The 19,534-nt window shown below is 42.1% G+C and overlaps 1 protein-coding gene and 1 long non-coding RNA gene across 2 annotated transcripts in view; one reads left to right on the top strand and one right to left on the bottom strand.

The window, feature by feature from the left end:
- Window positions 1–19,534, top strand: part of NRXN2 (neurexin 2) — a 1,565,743-nt gene that overhangs the window by 1,245,228 nt on the left and 300,981 nt on the right. The window lies entirely within an intron of this gene.
- The window catches only part of LOC117364442, a 42,760-nt gene continuing 34,076 nt past the window's right edge, over window positions 10,851–19,534 (bottom strand). The window contains exons 2-3 of the long non-coding RNA XR_004540250.1: window positions 12,378–12,463; window positions 10,851–11,779 (exon numbers count right to left, since the gene is read on the bottom strand). This is a non-coding gene — a long non-coding RNA (uncharacterized LOC117364442). The remainder of the gene's footprint in view (window positions 11,780–12,377; window positions 12,464–19,534) is intronic.

Genomic DNA, 19,534 nt, shown 5'->3' with positions numbered 1-19,534 from the left:
AAGCTAAATAGAATTGAAGAAGATACAGTGTTTTTGAAGTCATGTAAATGTAGAACAACTTGAACTTCTCTATAGGGTTATATACTTTATCCTCTTACACTGTGAAAAGTATGATATACGACTATAAGTCTTGCATCATCAGTTTTTTCAAATGATTGAGACTGAGAATGATCAAGAAGAAAATTCATGAATTTATTTATAAAGAACACAGACTTTGACTCGAATTTATTATAAAAGAATAATGAAATCAGCCCTCCTAAAATTGATAAACTAGTTTTAAAAACTATTTATTGATGAAATTTTAATAAAAAATAAAAAAAATAGAAAGGTAGTAAAAGGAAATAAAATGATATAAAAAAGTCACTTAAAAAATATATAGGTTTATAAGTAAATAGAACGATATAAAATGAGGGGGGAGGTGGTATAGCCTATGATTTAAATTGGGAAGTGTGCTGCTATCCAAACACATAACAAAGCAGTCACCCTAATGTTCTTCGCATAAAGCAGAATGAGAGTATAGAAAATATTCATACTTACCAAATCTTGAAACTTATAATTTGTATAAGCAACAAGGGAGAGAGTATGGCACAGTGGTTAAAGCAATCAAAGGAGGAACTGGAGAGAAAAAATATAAACAACTTTCCAAAAGCTCCAGTATAATGCTAATGCTGGGAACTTATGCACGCAAATGTCTGACCCTTAATATCATCAGACCTATATGGATTGAATTCCTCACAAACAGCAATCATGGTGAAAAATACCTCAGAAGCTGCAGGGCAAACTTTGCTCTGGAGCTAGGAAGGGGAGCTTAGTTTGCTCACTCTCTCCCCTCCATACTTCTACCAAAGGCAAAACAACCCCAGTATGTGACTTAACAACAATTTAAGTGAGAAGGCATATGACGAGCTAGCACTGCACTGAAAAGTTTCACGCCATTAATGAAAAGATAAGTGCTGCTTGCTTTTGTTTATTTTTTCACTTGAATTACCCGTTAAGTCACATACTGGGGTTGGGACCGAAGTACACTTCTCTCTCCATATTCGCGGTTTCAGCAATTGCGGTTTTGATTATTCGCATGTTTTAGCTTGCTGGCTCCCCCCCCACCCCCCAATGACATCAGCTTGCATAGAGAAATTGTTGATTCCAAGCGTTTACAGAAAAAAATCGCCGATTCCCAGCACTTTCTTCACCGTGTTTTTGCCTCACCTTGAGGAACAGACCAGGTCTCCCACCATGTTATTCGCAGTTTCACCATATTCAAGATGGTTTTTAATAGAAAACAGTGAATAACATATGAAAAAATTATTTGTGGTTTTTCTGTATTCGCGGGTCTGTTAATCCCCTATCACAGCGAATACGGAGGGAGAAGTGTATGGAGGGGAGAGAGTGAGCAACCTAAGCTCCCCTCCTAGCTCCAGAGCAAAGTTTGCCCTGCAGCTTCTGAGGTATTTTTCACCATGATTGCTGTTTGTGAGGAATTCAATCCATATAGGTCTGATGATATTAAGGGTCAGACATTTTCGTGCATAAGTTCCCAGCATTAGCATTATACTGGAGCTTTTGGAAAGTTGTTTATATTTTTTTCTCTCCAGTTCCTCCTTTGATTGCTTTAACCACTGTGCCATACTCTCTCCCTTGTTGCTTATACAAATTATAAGTTTCAAGATTTGGTAAGTATGAATATTTTCTATACTCTCATTCTGCTTTATGCGAAGAACATTTCAACTCTTAATTCAATATTGGACTAGGGAGCTATGAAGACAGTTTGAAAAGTTTGGTAAAAAAAAAAAAAAGCAAGTTAAACAATGTAGTCTTTCCTTCGAGGGCTATACACTTAGGGCCTCTTCTATCAAACTGCGCTAGCAGTTTTTAGCGCAGAGAGCTGCGCTGAATGGCCCGCGCTGCTCCCGATGCTCATAGGAACTCTATGAGCGTCGGGAGCAGCGCAGGCCATTCAGTGCCACTCAGTTTGATAGAAGAGGCCCTTAGTCCAGCAAATTTCCAGTTTATTTGTAAGCTATTTTTCCTATGATATGAAAAAATTGAAATTTGCTGGACTAAGTGTAGAGCCCTCAATGAAGACTACGCTGTTTAACTTATTTTTTTACCAAACTTTTCAAACCGCTCTCGTACATTCTTCCATCTATATAAAACCAATTCCTTAGGAATTACTTAATCCGGAGCCGACAAAAGGACACGAAAGAAGCAGCTTGAATTGGGGGGATCAGAGTAAGTATTGTATCTAGCTTCCAAGGTTCCTGACTTGTGACTTGAGGGGGAGTTTAAGAACATGAGAATTGCCTCTACTGGGTCAGACTAGTGGTTCATCCTGCCCAGCATTCCGCTCACACGGCGGCCCTCAGGTCAAAGACCAGTGCTCTAAATGAGTCCAGCCTCACCTGCGTACATCCCAGTTTAGCAGGAACTTGTCCAGCTTAGTCTTGAATCCCGGGAGGGTGTTTTCCCCTATAACAGCCTCCGGAAGAGCGTTCCAGCTCTCCACCACTCTCTGGGTAAGAAGAACTTCCTTACGTTCGTACGGAATCGATCCCCTTTTAACTTTAGAGAGTGCCCTCTCGTTCTCTCTACCTTGGAGAGGGTGAGCAACCTGTCTTTATCTGCTAAGTCTATTCCCTTCAGTATTTTGAATGTTTCGATCATGACCCCTCTCAATCTCCTCTTTTCAAGGGAGAAGATGCCCAGTTTCTCCAATCTCTCACTGTACGACAACTCCTCCAGCCCCTTAACCATTTTAGTTGCTCTTCTCTGGACCCTTTCGAGTAGTACTGTGTCCTTCTTCATGTATGGCGACCAGGGCTGGACGCAGTACTCCAGGTGAGGGCGCACCATGGTTCAGTACAGTGGCATGATAACCTTCTCCGATCTGTTCGTGATCCCCTTCTTTATCATTCCTAGCATTCTGTTTGCCCTTTTTGCCACCGCAGCACATTGTGCAGACGGCTTCCCAAAAGAGTTTTTGATATCAGGTATGAGTCCGTCTCAACTACAGCCCGAGCTGCTGTCACTGATTGCAGTCTGTTTATGGCACTGTTCTGCCCATCAACTATCATCAGACCTAAACGACTCTTCAGCCCTGGATTCATTGCCAAATGTATCTCTATAACTGTAAAACAGCAATCAAATGATCTGCAAGACAATTTCTAAGGATGCTATCACAAGGCTGTCTGCGCTTTCAATTGTCAGATGCTGTTTCAACTGATATTTTGTTGGGACCACCAGATGTAGTAAAGGCTTAGTATTAGTCAACAGTTCTTTTGTTGCCCTGTCAAATGGTTCCAACACATAATAACTTCTGCCATCAAAGAGTAATGAATTGGGCATAATTTGGTCAAGAAGTGCTTGTTTGCACCTGGTTCTGTGGCAACTCTACATAGCCCTTCCATATTTAATGTCAGTAGAATGCTGTTCCATCAAGTTGACACACACTGCTTGACTGTTTTCTTCAGTGAATGGTTGATTTTTGTTTATTTAGTGAGTGTAACCACCTCCTTGCACAATGTTATCAGCTTATTTATCTCACTGTGGAGCTCATTCAGATCAACTTGAGGTATTGATGGTTGGAGTCCATGAGAGATTACTAGATTGAGATTGATAACCTGCGCATCCTATCCAGACCTCATCTCGAAATGCTGCTCCACTAAATTGCTCTAACAACCAATATGAACACTATTTCAAAGCAGAGAAGGAAAAATCTACTCTTTACTACCCTAGTAATGACAATTGTTCTTCCATTGTAACCCCTATTTATAAATCTTTTGTAAGCCGCCTTACTCTTAACAACTCTAGAAATGTCAAATGATCTACTCTTTACTACTCTAGTAATAATAATTGTTCTTCCATTGTAACCCCCGTTTATAAATCTTTTGTAAGCCGCCTTGAACCGCAAGGTAATGGCAGAATAGAAATCTCTAATGTAATGTAATAATGGTGAGCCACCAAAAATGGCTCTACCATTCACGTCGCTGGCACAAAAAAACCTTCAGTGCTTGTTACAAAATATTGGGACTACTTTTTCCTAACATTTGCAACTCCCAATTTTTGCTGTTTTTCAATATTTACACTTATGTAACAGAGTCCTCCAATGGTGGCCAGCATTTCATTGTTTATGATCATTGTTTATGGTTAAGGGGCTGGAGGAGTTGCCGTACAGCGAAAGATTAGAGAAACTGGGCCTCTTCTCCCTCAAACAGAGGAGATTGAGAGGGGACATGATCGAAACATTCAAGGTACTGAAGGGAATAGACTTAGTAGATAAGGACAGATTGTTCACCCTCTCCAAGGTAGAGAGAACGAGAGGGCACTCTCTAAAGTTAAAAGGGGATAGATTCCGTACAAACGTAAGGAAGTTCTTCTTCACCCAGAGAGTAGTGGAAAACTGGAACGCTCTTCCGGAGGCTGTTATAGGGGAAAACACCCCCTTGGGATTCAAGACAAAGTTAGACAAGTTTCTGCTGAACCAGAACGTACGCAGGTAGGGCTAGTCTTAGTTAGGGCGCTGGTCTGTGACCAGAGGGCCGCTGCGTTAGCGGACTGCTGGGCATGATGGACCACTGGTCTGACCCAGCAGCGGCAAGCGGCAATTCTTATGTTCTTACTTCATCAGGGTTTTTGGGACTGTATCTAGAAAAGTAAAATTAATGTCAATGTGTCAAAAGGCTTTAAACCCAACAGAAAGGAAAAAATAGTAACAAGTTGTACTCAAACACGCAAGCTTTTCATTCCTTCAAGTTCTGTGCTTCAACATGGTGCTTCAGCATTTTAAACTCCACCCTACCAGCCTGGCCCTTTGTCTTGATAGGGCAGCTGGGGTTCACAGCTCAGACAATCGGAACAAACAGTTGAAAAAAAAACTCTTAAAAACTTCTTAAAGGGATCTACGCTTTCAATAGACGTAGAACCAGTCAATTGCTGCATTTAAACCAACAAAATATACAGAGCTCAAAGTAAAAATCCAGAATTGTTTCCGTTGTTGTAACATCAATCTGCAATTACCTCCACATATATTGTTTGGAATATGATCCAATGCAAAGCATTGAAGCTGAAAAAAAATCATGAGAAAAAAGATTGCAATGTTGTAAAACGGGTGCCTGCATGTTACCTCTATTTAGGGCACTTCAATGTTCATTCAATCTTATTTTCAATTTCCTTGAGGTCTGACCTATATACAGTTTTTTACAAGGGCAGAGAATGCAGTAAACCACAAAATCTGTGTCACATGTTATAGAATGTCTCAAAACATATTTCTTTTAATCAAATGGATTAATGAATTGAGACAAAGTCACCATAATAATGCAGTTAGCACAATTACCGCAAGGGCTAAGACCTCCAGCCATTCTACTACCATCAGAGTCCATATCTTTTAGAACAATGAGGCTCAGAATTTCTTTAAATTAGGTTAGAAACATAGAAACATAGAAGATGACGGCAGAAAAGGGCCAAAGCCCATCAAGTCTGCCCACTCTAATGACCCGCCCCCCTTGATTTTACCCCCCCCCCCCTAGAGATCCCACATGTGTATCCATTTCCTTTTAAAATCTGGCACGCTGCTGGCCTCAATCACCTGAAGTGGAAGTTCATTCCAGTGATCAACCACCCTTTCGGTGAAGAAATACTTCCTGGTGTCGCCATGAAATTTCCCACCCCTGATTTTCAGCGGGTGCCCTCTTGTGGCCGAGGGTCCTTTAAGAAAGAAGATATCATCTTCCACCTCGATACGGCCCGTGATATATTTAAACGTTTCAATCATGTCTCCTCTCTCTCTACGTTCCTCGAGTGAGTATAGCTGTAATCTGTTCAGCCTTTCCTCATACGGGAGATCTTTGAGCCCCGAGACCATCCTGGTGGCCATTCGTTGAACCGACTCAACTCTCAGCACATCTTTTGGTAATGCAGTCCTCAGTCGCTGACCTGCAAATGCTGACAAAATATTGTCACCAGGTCCCAATGACATCACAAAATATGGTTAATTTGATATGCTCTTGTGTCAAAATTATAAATGGTTATTCCTCACAAAGAAGCCTTGACTACTTTGTCGTTTTTTTTCCTGATCAGAGAATGGAATTATCAGAAGTACTCACTGAGTTTTTCATTGAGCTGGCTACTATAGCTGTGTATGAAAATTTTTTTTATATTTGAGGTTAAAGACTACCAGCAGACTTCAGGAGTGGTTAGGGGTGCCAATATGGCACCTTCAGTAGCTAACTTATTCATGTCAAAATTTGAAGCGCAGTGGATCATTTCTTCACCGTATCACACTCAAGTGAAGCGCTGGACTAGATTTATTGATGAAATTTTATTTTTCTGGATTTTATAAACAGCGCTGATTTTTTGATTGACAACTGCGCCATTTATAGAATCTGGCCCAAAAAGCTTAAGCAGTCCTCAATTTCCTAGCCCTCTGCCTTGTGCTACACAGAAAAAGAACAATCCTGCTCCCTAAGAGTATTGCAAAGCAGGTAATTCCCTTTTTACTGGTGCTTTGGCAGTCAATCACTGTCATAGTGATACAGTAAATGACAGCAGATAAAGACCTGCATGGTCCATCCAGTCTTCCCAATAAGGTGGCCAGATCTGCACTTGTCAGTCTGTGCAGGTTACACTCCTTCATGACTGAACACTGGCATCATAACCAGGGTAGCATATAAGCAGTTCTGCATATTACTATGCCTGTCACATATAGGCACATCTATTCATGCCACAATATTACAACACCAAACCAATAATCAGAAAAGTGGTTTTATATTATGGCTATAGCTTAGTCACATTATTGATCATGATTAAACCAAAAATCCAACCATTTTGCTAAATTAACAATGTGTACTGTCTAATCTAGCCTTAAATTGTCTTCCCCTTCCCCACAGAGATAGATAATAGCCACACTCATAGCATATTTTATAAATCTGACATCAAATACACATACTTGATTCTGACCTGTTTAGCCTTTTTAAAAAAAATAATTTATTTTCCGCATATCCTACAATTCTATGCAGATTACAAATTATTCAGGTACTCAAGCATTAACCCCTAACTGTCCCAGAGGGCTCCCACTCTATCTAATGTACCTGGGGCAGTGGGAATTAATTGACTTGCCCAGGGTCACAAGGAGCAGTGAAGGATTCAAACTAGAGAGTTGCGCGGGGACAGAAATCCCACCCATCCCCGCCAGGATCCTCTCCGTCCCCGCCAGGATCCTCTCCGACCCCACCCGTCCCCGTCAGGATCCTCTCCGTCCCCACCCATCCCCGCAAGGAATTACCTCCATCCCCGCCCGTCCCCATAAAAAGCAGCAATTACTTCTGACAGGATCATCAATTCCACAGTTTCTTTTGTGTTTGCGCTGCTGTTTTCTTTGTGGAATCTCTTTGGTGGAACCCTTTTTTTGTTTTCTGTTCAGATAATTAACTTATAAATCCCCTCTTTTACTAAGGCTGATGTGTCCTTTATATTATATGGACGAACCCTGCTTCCAAAGCCTTCCATCCCCGTTGGCTAGAGGGATGTCCCTGTGGGAGTCCCGTGGGCCAGAGGGGGGTCCCCGTGGGAGTCCCGTGGGTTAGGGGGGATTCCCGCGATCCCCGTTCCCGTGCAGACCTCTAATTCAAACCCACAACCTCAGGGTGCCAAGGCTGTAACTCTAACTACTGCACCACACACTCCCACAATTTGCCATTGATGATTAGGATCCTGGATGAGCCCCCAACTTGTCATAAAACAAATAATGACAGGAGTGTGGTATACCTAAAGGGGGGGTTATTAATTCATTAGTTAGCCAGCTAACAGAAGTCAGAAGCACATAGTCTAGAACCCAGATTGATCCTGTAATTAATTTTTCAACTTCATACAGAGAAAAGCATATCTTCATAGAGATTTTAGACAAAAAATTAGCTGTATTTCTACCAATTAATAACACAAAACAATCTTATCTATATTGCTTTGATTCTAAACTGATGAGAAAATATTTATCAACTTACGCGCTCTCCTTGACTGGGTATAAAGAATACTCCTCAACTTTTAAATTTACTTTTCTTTATTTATACATTTCTAATCCATCTATTCCCTAGGCATGTTACGATAAAACAGGCACAAAATAGGAAACAATCACAATAAAAACAACCCAAGCTCAGCTCCATGTTGTAATCTAAAATACGAAACCCCGAGATCAAAAACTGTAATCAGGGGTAGAGACCACTACACAAGGAGAAGAGAAGGAACTAAAATGTTCCACTATCAATAACCTTAAGAAAATTAACTCAAAATTATAAAGAGAGCCCTCAGTCACACAGCCACCTCCCACAGGAGGCAAAGGCTGTCACTGGCTTACACCAACAGGTGTCAACTGTGAAACATCCTAGGGCTCTCTAACGTGAAATTTGGTGCAAAATAACACAAACAGTGCTTAAAGTGCTTTAGTATTTTAAATATTTAAAGTCCCCACTCAATGTGAGTAGTCTCTACCCCTGATACAGGGGGGTTAGAAAAAACAAGTGTCAAGGCCATTTTCTTCTATTGCCTTTAAGCAGCAGCCCTAAGATTGATCGGCTCCTGCCTAGCGTCAGCTGTTCCTGAAGAAGGGGGAGTACTCCCCCGAAACGGAGTCCCGTAGGACTGTGGTGATATGCTGATCGCCTCTTTGAAGAAGCTAAGTACCTTCATTCTTTTTGCTGGTTGAATTTGGACACTTGTTTTTTCTAACCCCCCTGTATCAGGGGTAGAGACTACTCACATTGAGTGGGGACTTTAAATATTTAAAATACTAAAGCACTTTAAGCACTGTTTGTGTTATTTTGCACCAAATTTCACGTTAGAGAGCCCTAGGATGTTTCACAGTTGACACCTGTTGGTGTAAGCCAGTGACAGCCTTTGCCTCCTGTGGGAGGTGGCTGTGTGACTGAGGGCTCTCTTTATAATTTTGAGTTAATTTTCTTAAGGTTATTGATAGTGGAACATTTTAGTTCCTTCTCTTCTCCTTGTGTAGTGGTCTCTACCCCTGATTACAGTTTTTGATCTCGGGGTTTGGGAGTTTTTCCAGTTCTTCGATTATTGCAGCTCCCATCCTTTTTTTCGGGTTTTCTCAGTTTCTGTAATCTAAAATACAGCAGTAATAAAAATGAAGGAAAAACACCTGTGAAATAAATTAGTTTTGGACTTTTTTTAAAAGTAGATAATTCTGTAATCCTTCATATTCTTTCAGGCAGCTTGTTTCATAAAAAAAATGACCCATAATAGAAAAAGCAGCATCCCTTGTAATTGCATAGCATATTTGAGAGGAATCTAAATGTCATATTAACAAGCCCAACTATATTTATTTTAATGCTTTTTCATTTAACCCTTGAGTCATTTGGCAATCTGAAATCTACATTCATATCTCAGTTGTTTTTTGGGGTGTTTTTTTTAAAAGTTTTGTTTACATAGAAACTACCTCAGCATAGTAAATAATGGCAGATGAAGACCTGTGTGATCCATTCAGTCTGCAGAACAAGGCAGCCTGAATTGCATTTGCTTCTCCATGCAGCTTACACCTCGCTATATCCTCTTTAAAGTGTGAATTTTTAAATTCAGTCATTTTTTTTATCTCTACCACTTGCCTGCCCCCCGGGAAGACATTCTAGGCACCTACCGTGTTTCCCCCAAAATAAGACAGTGTCATATTAATTTTAGGCCCAAAAAACGCACTAGATCTTATTTTTAGGGTATGTACATGATCATCTCTCCCTTCCTCTCCTTCACCCCAATTTTTCCTCTTTCCTTTCTCTCCCCCACAGGTGCAGCATCTCTCCTCCCCTCCCTCCCTCTCATCCCCCTGTGCAGCAGAAGTTTGCCCAGCTTCTATCCTCCGCTCCCACCCATCCCTCGTGCAGCAGGACCCTTACCCAGCTTCTATCCTTCCCTCCCTCCCATCCCTTGTGCAGCAGAACCCCTGAACGAGCATCGTCCCCCCCCCTGCAAGCACCCACACCCGCCACTCAGCCAAGTCCCCATCCTTCCCTCCTTCCCATCAGAACCCGGCCACGAGCCCTACTTACCTCCCTAAGCAGCGTCGGGCCGGCAGCACTCTAAACAGGCTGCTTCGGCCTTGTCCGCCCATGAATTCACTCTGCTGCGGACACGGACGGGAAGGCCGAAGCAGCCTGTTTAGAGTGCTGCCGGCCCGACACTTCTTAGGGAGGTAAGTAGGGCTCATGGCGGGGTTCCGATGGGAGGGAAGGATGGGGATTCGGCTGCGTGGCAGGTGTGGGTGCTGGGGGGGTGGGGGCAGCGGTGCTTGCTCAAGGGTTCTGCTGCACAAGGGATGGGAGGGAGGGAAGGGAAACTGCTGGCGAATCCTGGGACCAGGGTTTATTTTGGGGGTAGGGCTTATATTAAGACCTAACCTGAAAATCCTGCTAGGGCTTATTTTCGGGATAGGTATTATTTCCAGAGAAACACAGTACCACTCTCTCTGTGCAACAGTACTTCCTGGTGTTATTTCTAAGTCTAAAGCCACAAAGACACAAGTATAGGGGAACTCAATAATAAACCAATTCAAAACTCATCCACCTTGAAACCTGCTAGGTACTAAAGCATAACATGTTAAATACACAATATCCACTGCCAGCACAGGCTCATTCAAAAACTTAAGAGGAGGAGAAAGCCTCAGTACCCAACCTTTGCCAACCAGAGATATAGCTAAAGGTATAGAGGGTAGCAAACCGTTAGCCATATCTCTGGTTGGCAAGGGTTGGGTTCTGAGGCTTTTCCTCTTCTTAAATTTTTGAATGAGCCTGTGCTGGCAGTGGATATTGGGTATTTAACATCTCATGCTTTAGTACTTAGCACGTTTCAAGGTGGATGAGTTTTGAATTGGTTATTTCTAAGTCTACCATCTTCTAGGTCTACCATCTCTCCATCTCTGAAAGTGAGTGATCTGTTTATATATTAATACCTTCCAAATATTTAAACACTTGTGTCATGTTTCCCCTGTTCTTCTTTTCCTCTAGGGTTTACATATTCAGACTTCAAGTTTCTTTTTATACATCTTTTAGCACAAACCCCATAACATTTTTGCCGCCTATCTCTGAACTACTCCAAGTATTATGTCCTTGACATCTTTATTAATTTTATAATTTTGACAATCACAATCAAAACACAAGAAAAAATATCATGGAAAAGAAAATATCACTAAATCCAAATAATTCAAGGTAAATTTTGATTATACTATATAGTTAGTCCACTATCAAATAGAGACGGAGCAGAAATTGCTGAAATTTAACATACAAATAATATAACAAGGAAAACCAAAAGGAGGCTCGACTGCGGTTGAACATTTTCTCTATGTCCTTGATAATATATGACCTCCAAAACTGAACACAGTACTCTAAGAGCCTGTTTTACAAAGCCACGCTAGCGGCTGCAACGCGGTAACGGCCCCTAAGCCCATAGAGATTTAAAGGGCTTCGGGGATGTTGCCGCGCGGCTTTGTAAAACAGGCCCTAAGTGGGGTCTCACTAATAACCTGTACAGGAGTATTCAGACCTCCTTTTGTCTTCTTGTTATACTTCTCTCTAGCATCCATTAGCCACCGCTTTGTCACAATATTTCAGCTTCTCATTCCTCCAATACATCTTCTTTGGATTTCTATACCACAAGGGTATCATTCTGCGCTTCTTCACATTCAGTTTAGCTGCCAGATGTTAAATGATTCTTCCAATTTTTGTAGAACACATCTCATGTTATCCACACTTTCTGAGTTGTCCAGTCTATTGCAATCCTTTTATGTCATCTGCAAAAAAGCAAAGTTTTCCTTCTAACTGTTTGACAATGTTGCTCACAGATACTGTATATTGAACAAAACTGGTCCCAGTACCAATTTCTGAGGCCCTCCATTACTTACCTTCCTTTGCTCTGAATGTATTCCTTTTACCAGCACTCACTGTCATTTTACTGTTAAAATCTTGCATAATTATATCTAGATATTGAGGGCTCCTTTTATTATGCCGCGCTAGCGGGGTTAACGCGTGTGACTTTTCATCATGCGCAAACCTCTGCGCTGGCCTAAAAACTACCTACTGCCTGCTCAAGAGGAGGCGGTAGCGGCTAGTATGGCCGGCGGTTTAGCGCGCGGTATTACACGCGTTAAACCGCTAGCGCCCCTTTGTAAAAGGAGCCCTGAGTTTGACATCTGTTATTTGCTTTGTTATGGATTGTTAATAAAATATATTTCTAATTAAAAAAATAGATTTATTTGGCACAATTTCCGTCACCCCAAAAAAAATAGCACTGTTTAGAGAGTCCAGGCCTAAGTGTATAGCCCTCAGTGGAGACTGCCCCAACTTTGTTGGCTGAGCTGAAAACTTTTCAGCGCCTCCTCGTATACTTACTTTCATGAACAGTACAGTATCTACTCCATTTCCATATATAGCTTTGTCAGTTGATTGTGGTCCTTCTCCTTGATTTTCTTCCATGACTGCAGAAAGAAGTATTTGTTTTAGCATGATCGCTCTTTACATAGCAGTTCTCAGCATCTTTCAGTCTTACAATTCCTCTTTCTCAAAATATTTTTTAAAAGTCTTATCACCTTTCTGTACATCGCTAGCTATTTTTAATTCTACCTGTGCTGTTGTCAGTTGCATTTCTGTCTTTGCTTCCTTTAGATTTTTTTCCCAGTATTCTTTTCTATATTCCTCTTCTTGTGTTTTTATGTATTTCAAGAACTCTTCCTCTTTTGGGCCTGATATTCAGAGCGATTTAAGTGGGTGAGAGAGACTCTGGCCCGCTTAAATTGTTGATCAGCATCTAAACACCAATATTCAGCGGCACTAAGCCAGGTAATGCCACTGAATATTGGCTCTGACCACCTCCAAAAAAGTGGGTTGGTCAAAGGCGGGCCAGGGGTGGTGCTGGAGAGGAGCCAGGGCTTATGTAGGCTCTGGCGATATTCAGCTGGGACCTGTATTAGATGAGTGGGTAAATTTAGGACATCTGCTGCAAGAAGTTGTGGCATCCATTTTTCAAAGATGCCATGAGGATGCCCCCAAAGACACCCCCTGCTGAACCAACAGATATGTAGGTGGCCTACCTACACATAGGGGGGGATTTGATAGTTGGGGGATAAGAGACATTGGGGGAGCTGGATGGGGCATGGGGTTTTTTTTTTTTGGGGGGGGGGGGTTATTTTTTCTAAAGGTAAGAATACATATGTGGGCCCCAGCTGAAACTCTTATACAGGCCTGGTTGAATATCGGCCAGACCCGCATAAGTTCTAGGCAGCTTGGCCACTCCAAATTATGTCCAAATATTCAATGCCGGTTATTTTATGTAGAAGATGAAACTATAAGCATCTACAGTACTTTCTGCTAGAAAAGGTAAAAAAAACAATTCTTGATTCAAAATCCTGACTCAAAAGCTGCCTACAGACCCCAAATCAGAATCCACAGTGGTGTTACTGCCTGTTAAAATTGATATAGGGGGGTCTCTGTGGCCTCAAACTACATCATACATGCATAATTCTTAAAAGGGACACACAAAGCAATCAGAGTCATGTTTAATTCAAAGGCTTTGAGCAAATACCTGCTCAATCTGTAGCACTGGAAAAGCAGTAACACAAAATCTTCACCACTCCTCTGTTCATTCATGTGCAATGTAGTTATCAATAGTGATAAGTACAGGATTCCTGAACAGAGCAGGTAACACTTGGGGAGTCTTTGGGGAAATGCAGAGAGTACAGACAGTAAAATTACGAAGGAGACTCCAGTAAGACAGAATGAGTGCTATGACTGAAGTTATTAGAGGAGACTATAGTTATACAGAATGAGCACAGGGACTGAAACTCCAAGAAACTCCAAGAAAGTACAGAGTGTAAGCTGAAAATACCTCAGGAAACTAGCAAAGAGCAGAGGAGACTACATCGAAATGCAGGGCCCCGGAGCTGGAAATATCTGAGCGATTGAAAATATAAGAGACACCAGGAAAATGCAATGGGAGCAAGGGCTGAAAATATAGAGCCGCACAATATTCAGTGCTATTTGGTCAGCCAGGAATGGTTCCTGGCCAACTAGCCAAATAGAATATAACCAGCTATCTGCCAATATCCAGAGATAGACAGCTATTTCCTGCTGAATATCTCATCAGCAGCTAGTCTAGTGATAAAATAGCCGATCACCACCAATATTCAGCAACTAGCAGGCTAAGTTCATGATCGGATAGACCCACTTAAAAAGCCGGTCTATGTTTGACCACTGGACTTCCCGGCAGCCGATGAATATTGGCTTAGCTAGCTGTGTCTCAGCTGCCCTCTAAAAATCCCCAGAAATTCAATGCTGGTCATCAGACTGAACTCTGAGGACTGTCTTAGAGATCAGACTCCACAGGATATCCTTGAGGGGAGGAATGCTGGTCTAGTGCCTAAGCCTCAGTAAGCCTGGTTCTAAAAGAGCGGTTGTAGAGGATCAGCATTAAAGAGAGTTTTCACAGCAACCTGTGAATTACTGTCTGCCTCAAGGCGGAGCTTTTTGATTTATAGTCTCTACAGCCAACCAGGAACAGGGCATTGATTTGGTAGGATTTTTCTGCTCTTTCTTCATTCTTCCAGGTATAAGTACTTCTGCAACCACAGTATTGCTTGGAAACATTGTGTCACCAAAGCTTCAGTTTACAGTTTCTGTCTTTGTGCAGACCGAAAATGCTACCCAGGTAGAGGGAGTAGTTCCAGGTGCAAGCTGTCTTCAGCTTAAATCCCTCATGAAGGAAGTAAAGGAACTGAGAGAGGAGGTGGCAAGACTGAGAAGCATCCGTGAGAATGAAAGGAACATCAATGAAATGGTTCACTAGGCATCAAAGAATTCTAGCAGTGGGAAAGAAGAAGCTGTGCTGAGGGAAGACAGCTAGAATCATATTACGGAACCCTGCAAGATTTGAACTGCGACTCCACCCGCCCTTGAACTGAAGAACCGGTATGCTGCCCTAGAATTGGAGGTGATAAGAGCATCCCATGAAAAGGAAGGACCAAAGCTTGAAATTTCCCAAATTATTGAATCTGTGACAACTAGGAGTCATAAGGTAGTGGTGGTTGGCGATTCCCTTCTGAGAGGTACAGAAGCGTTCATCTGCAGACCAGACATGATGCATTCACTAGATGTAGGTCTTGTCAGACAAATCTGATCAATTTCTTTGACTGGATGACCAGAGAATTGGATAGAGGAAGTGTGCTAGATATGGTGTATTTAGATTTTAGTAAAGCCTTTGACAATTTTCGACACTGACGTTTAATAAATAAACTGAGTGCCCTTGGGATGGGCCTGAAAGTAACAGGCTGGTTCAGGAACTGGTTGAGTGGAAGAAGACAGAGTTTAGTGGTCAATGGAGATCGCTCTGAAGAAAGGGATGTTACCAGTGGTGTGCCCCATGGTTCTGTTCTTAGGCCTGTTTTTTTAAACATTTTTATAAATGATATTGCTGAAGGGCTATCAGGTAAGATTTGTCTCTTTGCAGATGATACCAAAATCTGCAATAGAGTAGACACACCTGATGGTGTGAATAACATGAGGAAGGACCTAGAGAAGCTTGAAGAATGGTCTGAAATTTGGCAGCTAAAATTTAATGCTAAGAAATGCAAGGTCATGAGATTGGGCTGCAAACACCCGAGGGAATGGCACCGTTTAGGGGATGAAGAACTTATGTGCACGACAGAAGAGCGGGTCTTGGGTGTGATTGTATGTGATGATCTTAATGTGGTTGGAAAACAGGTTGGAAAAGTTGACTGTGAAAGTTAGAAGGATGATAGGGTACATTGGAATAGGTATGGCCAGTAAGAAAAAGGAGGTATTGATGCCCCTGTATATGACTCTGATGAGATTTCATTTAGAATATTGTGTACAATTCTGGAGACCGCACCTTCAAAAAGATATAAAAAGGATGGAGTCGGTCCAGAAGAAGGCTACTAAAATAGTGCGTGGTCTTCATTATAAGGAGTATACTTTAGAGTAAACACAGGAGAGGGGAGATATGATAGAGACATTGAAATACCTACATGGTATAAATGCGCATGAGTCGAGTCTCATTTGAAAGGAAACTCTGGAATGAGAGGGCATAGGATGAAGTTAAGAGGTGATAGGCTCAGGAGTAATCTAAGGAAATACTTTTTACAGAAAGGGTGGTAGATGCATGGAACAGTCTCCCGGAACAGGTGGTGGAGACAGAGACTGTGTCTTAATTCAAGAAAACATGGGATAGGCATGTGGGATCTCTTAGGAAGAGGAAGAGATAATGGTTACCACGGATGGGTAGACTGGATGGACCATGTGTCTTTTATCTGCCTTCATGTTTCTATGTAAATTTCCAGTTTTGGCTGTCTCTTGTGGTCTGAATATCAGGTAAAGTCAGATACTCCAGCAAAATAAAGAGAAAGTGCTGGGGGCTGAAAATACTAAAATGGACTCCTGCAAATACCAGACAATGTTGGGAGGGGGGGAGACAAAGTTTAGAAACTTGTAGAGGAGAATTTATGGTGCAAATTGCAAAGCTCAGCAAGGGAGGAATTGCAACCTCAGAAGGTAACAAATTAGCATGTGCTCTTGCTGCCTGTGTCTGTAGCCCTCTTCTGCTGTCCACACTAAGCTCTGAAAGAAAACTTTTAAAGAAAGCCCCTGCGCTTAGTCATCAGTATTTTCACCAGAGAATCAGAGGAAGCTTTCAGTGCTGCTGACAAAGGGGGAGTCAATGTCACTTTGATAATGCTAAGATATTTCACAAATCTCTTTCAACCCATAAAATCCTTTTTTCTTTTTTTTTCACATTAATTTTATTCATTTTCACCCTCTGCCCTGCACATTATCAGACAGTGATTTTATTTTTATTTCCCTGTTTGCTACCTGATCCATCTGCATGCACAGGTTTCAAAACCAGCAACCTCCAGGGGGGCAGTACAGCACATACGCACTTTTAATTCTTTGTTCAAAGAGAATGTAATATGAAAGGCATTTTATCGGGATGAAATGACTATAATTTTGCTTGTTGTAAATATGATGTCTTCCTCTTCTAGGGTGAAGCATTAAAGGGAAATTTAGCATCTGTGCATAGTCCCTGCTTTCTCATGGCAGCACAAAAGAGGAGCAAGGTTTGGGTGTGACAGTGTGTGATCTTAAGGTGGTCAAACAGATTGAAAAGGTGACAGTCTCTCACGCTGGAGTTTCCTTTCAATTGAAAGAAACTCACCTTGTGAGTATTTATGCCGTGTTAGTATACATATTGAGATCTAACTCTGCTTCGTATGCCTTATGATGAAGACCACCAACCATTTTTGCAGCCTTCCTCTGGACCAACTCCATCCTGTTTATATCTTTTTGAAGTTGTGGTCTCCAGAATTGTACACAATATTCTAAATGAGGTCTCACCAGAGTCTTATACAGGGGCATCAATACATCCTTTTTTCTTTCTGGCCATACCTCTTTCTATGTACCCTAGCATCCTTCTAGCTTTTGCTGTCACCTTGTCAATCTGTTTGGCCACCTTAAGATCATCACATACTATCAGACCCATATCCTGTGCCTCTTGTGAGCTCAAAGGTTCTTCGCCCTTTAAACTGTACCATTTCTCGGGTTTTTGCAGCCCAAATGCAAAACCTTGCATTTCTTAGCATTAAATTTTATCTGACAAATTTCGGACCATTCCTTCAGCATTGCTAGGTCCTTCCTCGTGTTATCCACAGATCCTCATATTATTGCAGATTTTGATATCATACAGAAAGAGGCAAATCTTACTAGACAGCCCTTCAGCAATATTGCTTACAAAAAATGTTAAAATGAATAGGCCCAAGAACCGAACCTTGAGGCACACCACTGGTAACATCACTTTCCTCAGAACAATCTCCATTGACTGCTACTCTCTGTCGCATTCCACTCAACCAGTTCCTGACCAGTCTGTCATTTTGGGGCCCATATCTAAGGCACTCAGTTTATTTATGAGACACCTGTGTGGAACACTGTCAAAGGCTTTGCTAAAATCTAAATACACCACATCTAGCACTCTCCATCTATCCCTCATCCTGACAGGTCCTCTTAAAGATTTATTGGTCAGCATTTTTTTAAACATTGATTATCATGTAAGAATTAGGCCTGGATATTCAATGCTGGGCCATGTCCAGGCATCAGCATTGAATATATTTTGCCATACTGGCATGCACCAGGTCTTATGCAGGTCTCAGCTGATATTCAGCCAGTACCCAAATAAAACATTTATGCAGGCCTCAGCTTAATATTGGCTGGGTCCTATATAAGGGAAGTAGAAGCTCTCATCACTTCTGAATCTCCCCATCCTACCCCTGCAATCTGGATTCCCCTCCTGAAGACAAGTAGCCCCCTGACCGAGCTCCCACCCCTAGCCCCCTAGGCCCCCAAGGATACCATGAGTATTGCAAGACTGTCACTAGAGGTTGCAATGGCCATTTTGAGTTGGAAGCTGCAAAAAAGCAGAAGTGAATGGATATCACTCCTGCCCATAGAACCCCTAGAACAGCGGTCTTCATTGAAGGCTTGCGAGCCATGGTAACCTGTGGAGACCTTCTGGGTAGCTCACGTACCTATCCTAAGTCCACTCCCCCCCCCCCCCCCAGCAAGATCCAGTGCTTGCTCTTTGTTCTCGTTCCCAGCAGTGCTGCTCTAACTCTTTGGGCCGCCGGAAGCATGAGTGAAGTAAACACACTGCCTTCAGCGACCTGGAAGCTTTTCCTCTGCTACTGCTTCCTGTCCCTGCAAAGAGGAAAAACAGTAACATAGATAAAGCTTCTGGGTTGCAGAAGGCAGTGTGTTTACTTCACTCATGCTACCGGCAGCCCAAAGATTTACAGCAGCACCGGATCCTGCAAGGGGAGGCGGGAAATAGCATGGGGAGGGTAAGAGAGATGCTGGACTAAAGGGATGGGGAGGAAAGGGAAGGGAAGATGCCAGACCTCCAGGGGAAGAAAGAGAAGGGGCAGATAGAGATGCCAGACCACGGGAGGGAAGGGAAGGAGAGAGATATCAGATCACTGGATATAAGCATTGCCAAACTGGGACAGACCGAAAGTCCATCAAGGCCAGTTGTCCCATCCTATTTATCATTTTCATCACCCTTCTCTAAACCTTTTCTAATTCCACTATAGCTTTTTTAAGATGTGGTGACCAGAATTACATATAGTATTTGAGGTGTGGTCACACCATGAAGCGATACAAAGGCTTTTTGTTTTTCATTCCTTTCCTAATATTCTATTTGCTTTTTTAGCTGCACACTGCACAAAGGGTTTCAATGTATCATCAACGATGACACCTAGATCCTTTTGCTAGGTGGTGACTCCTAATGTGGAAATCTTGCATCACGTAGCTATAGTTTGGGTTCCTTTTTCTCAACTTCATCATAGAAACAAAGAAACATGATGGCAGATAAAGGCCAAATAGCCCATCCAGTCTCTCTATCCACAGCATCCACTATCCCCTCCTCTCCATAAAAGATCCCACGTGAATGTCCCACGCTTTCTTGAATTCAGGCACAGTCTTTGTCTCCACCA

The sequence above is a fragment of the Geotrypetes seraphini genome, chromosome 8, assembly GCF_902459505.1.
Source record: "Geotrypetes seraphini chromosome 8, aGeoSer1.1, whole genome shotgun sequence".
NCBI lineage: Eukaryota > Metazoa > Chordata > Amphibia > Gymnophiona > Dermophiidae > Geotrypetes > Geotrypetes seraphini.
The sequence above is the reverse complement of the archived record's forward strand: the minus strand, read 5'-3'. Positions and strand labels throughout refer to the sequence as shown.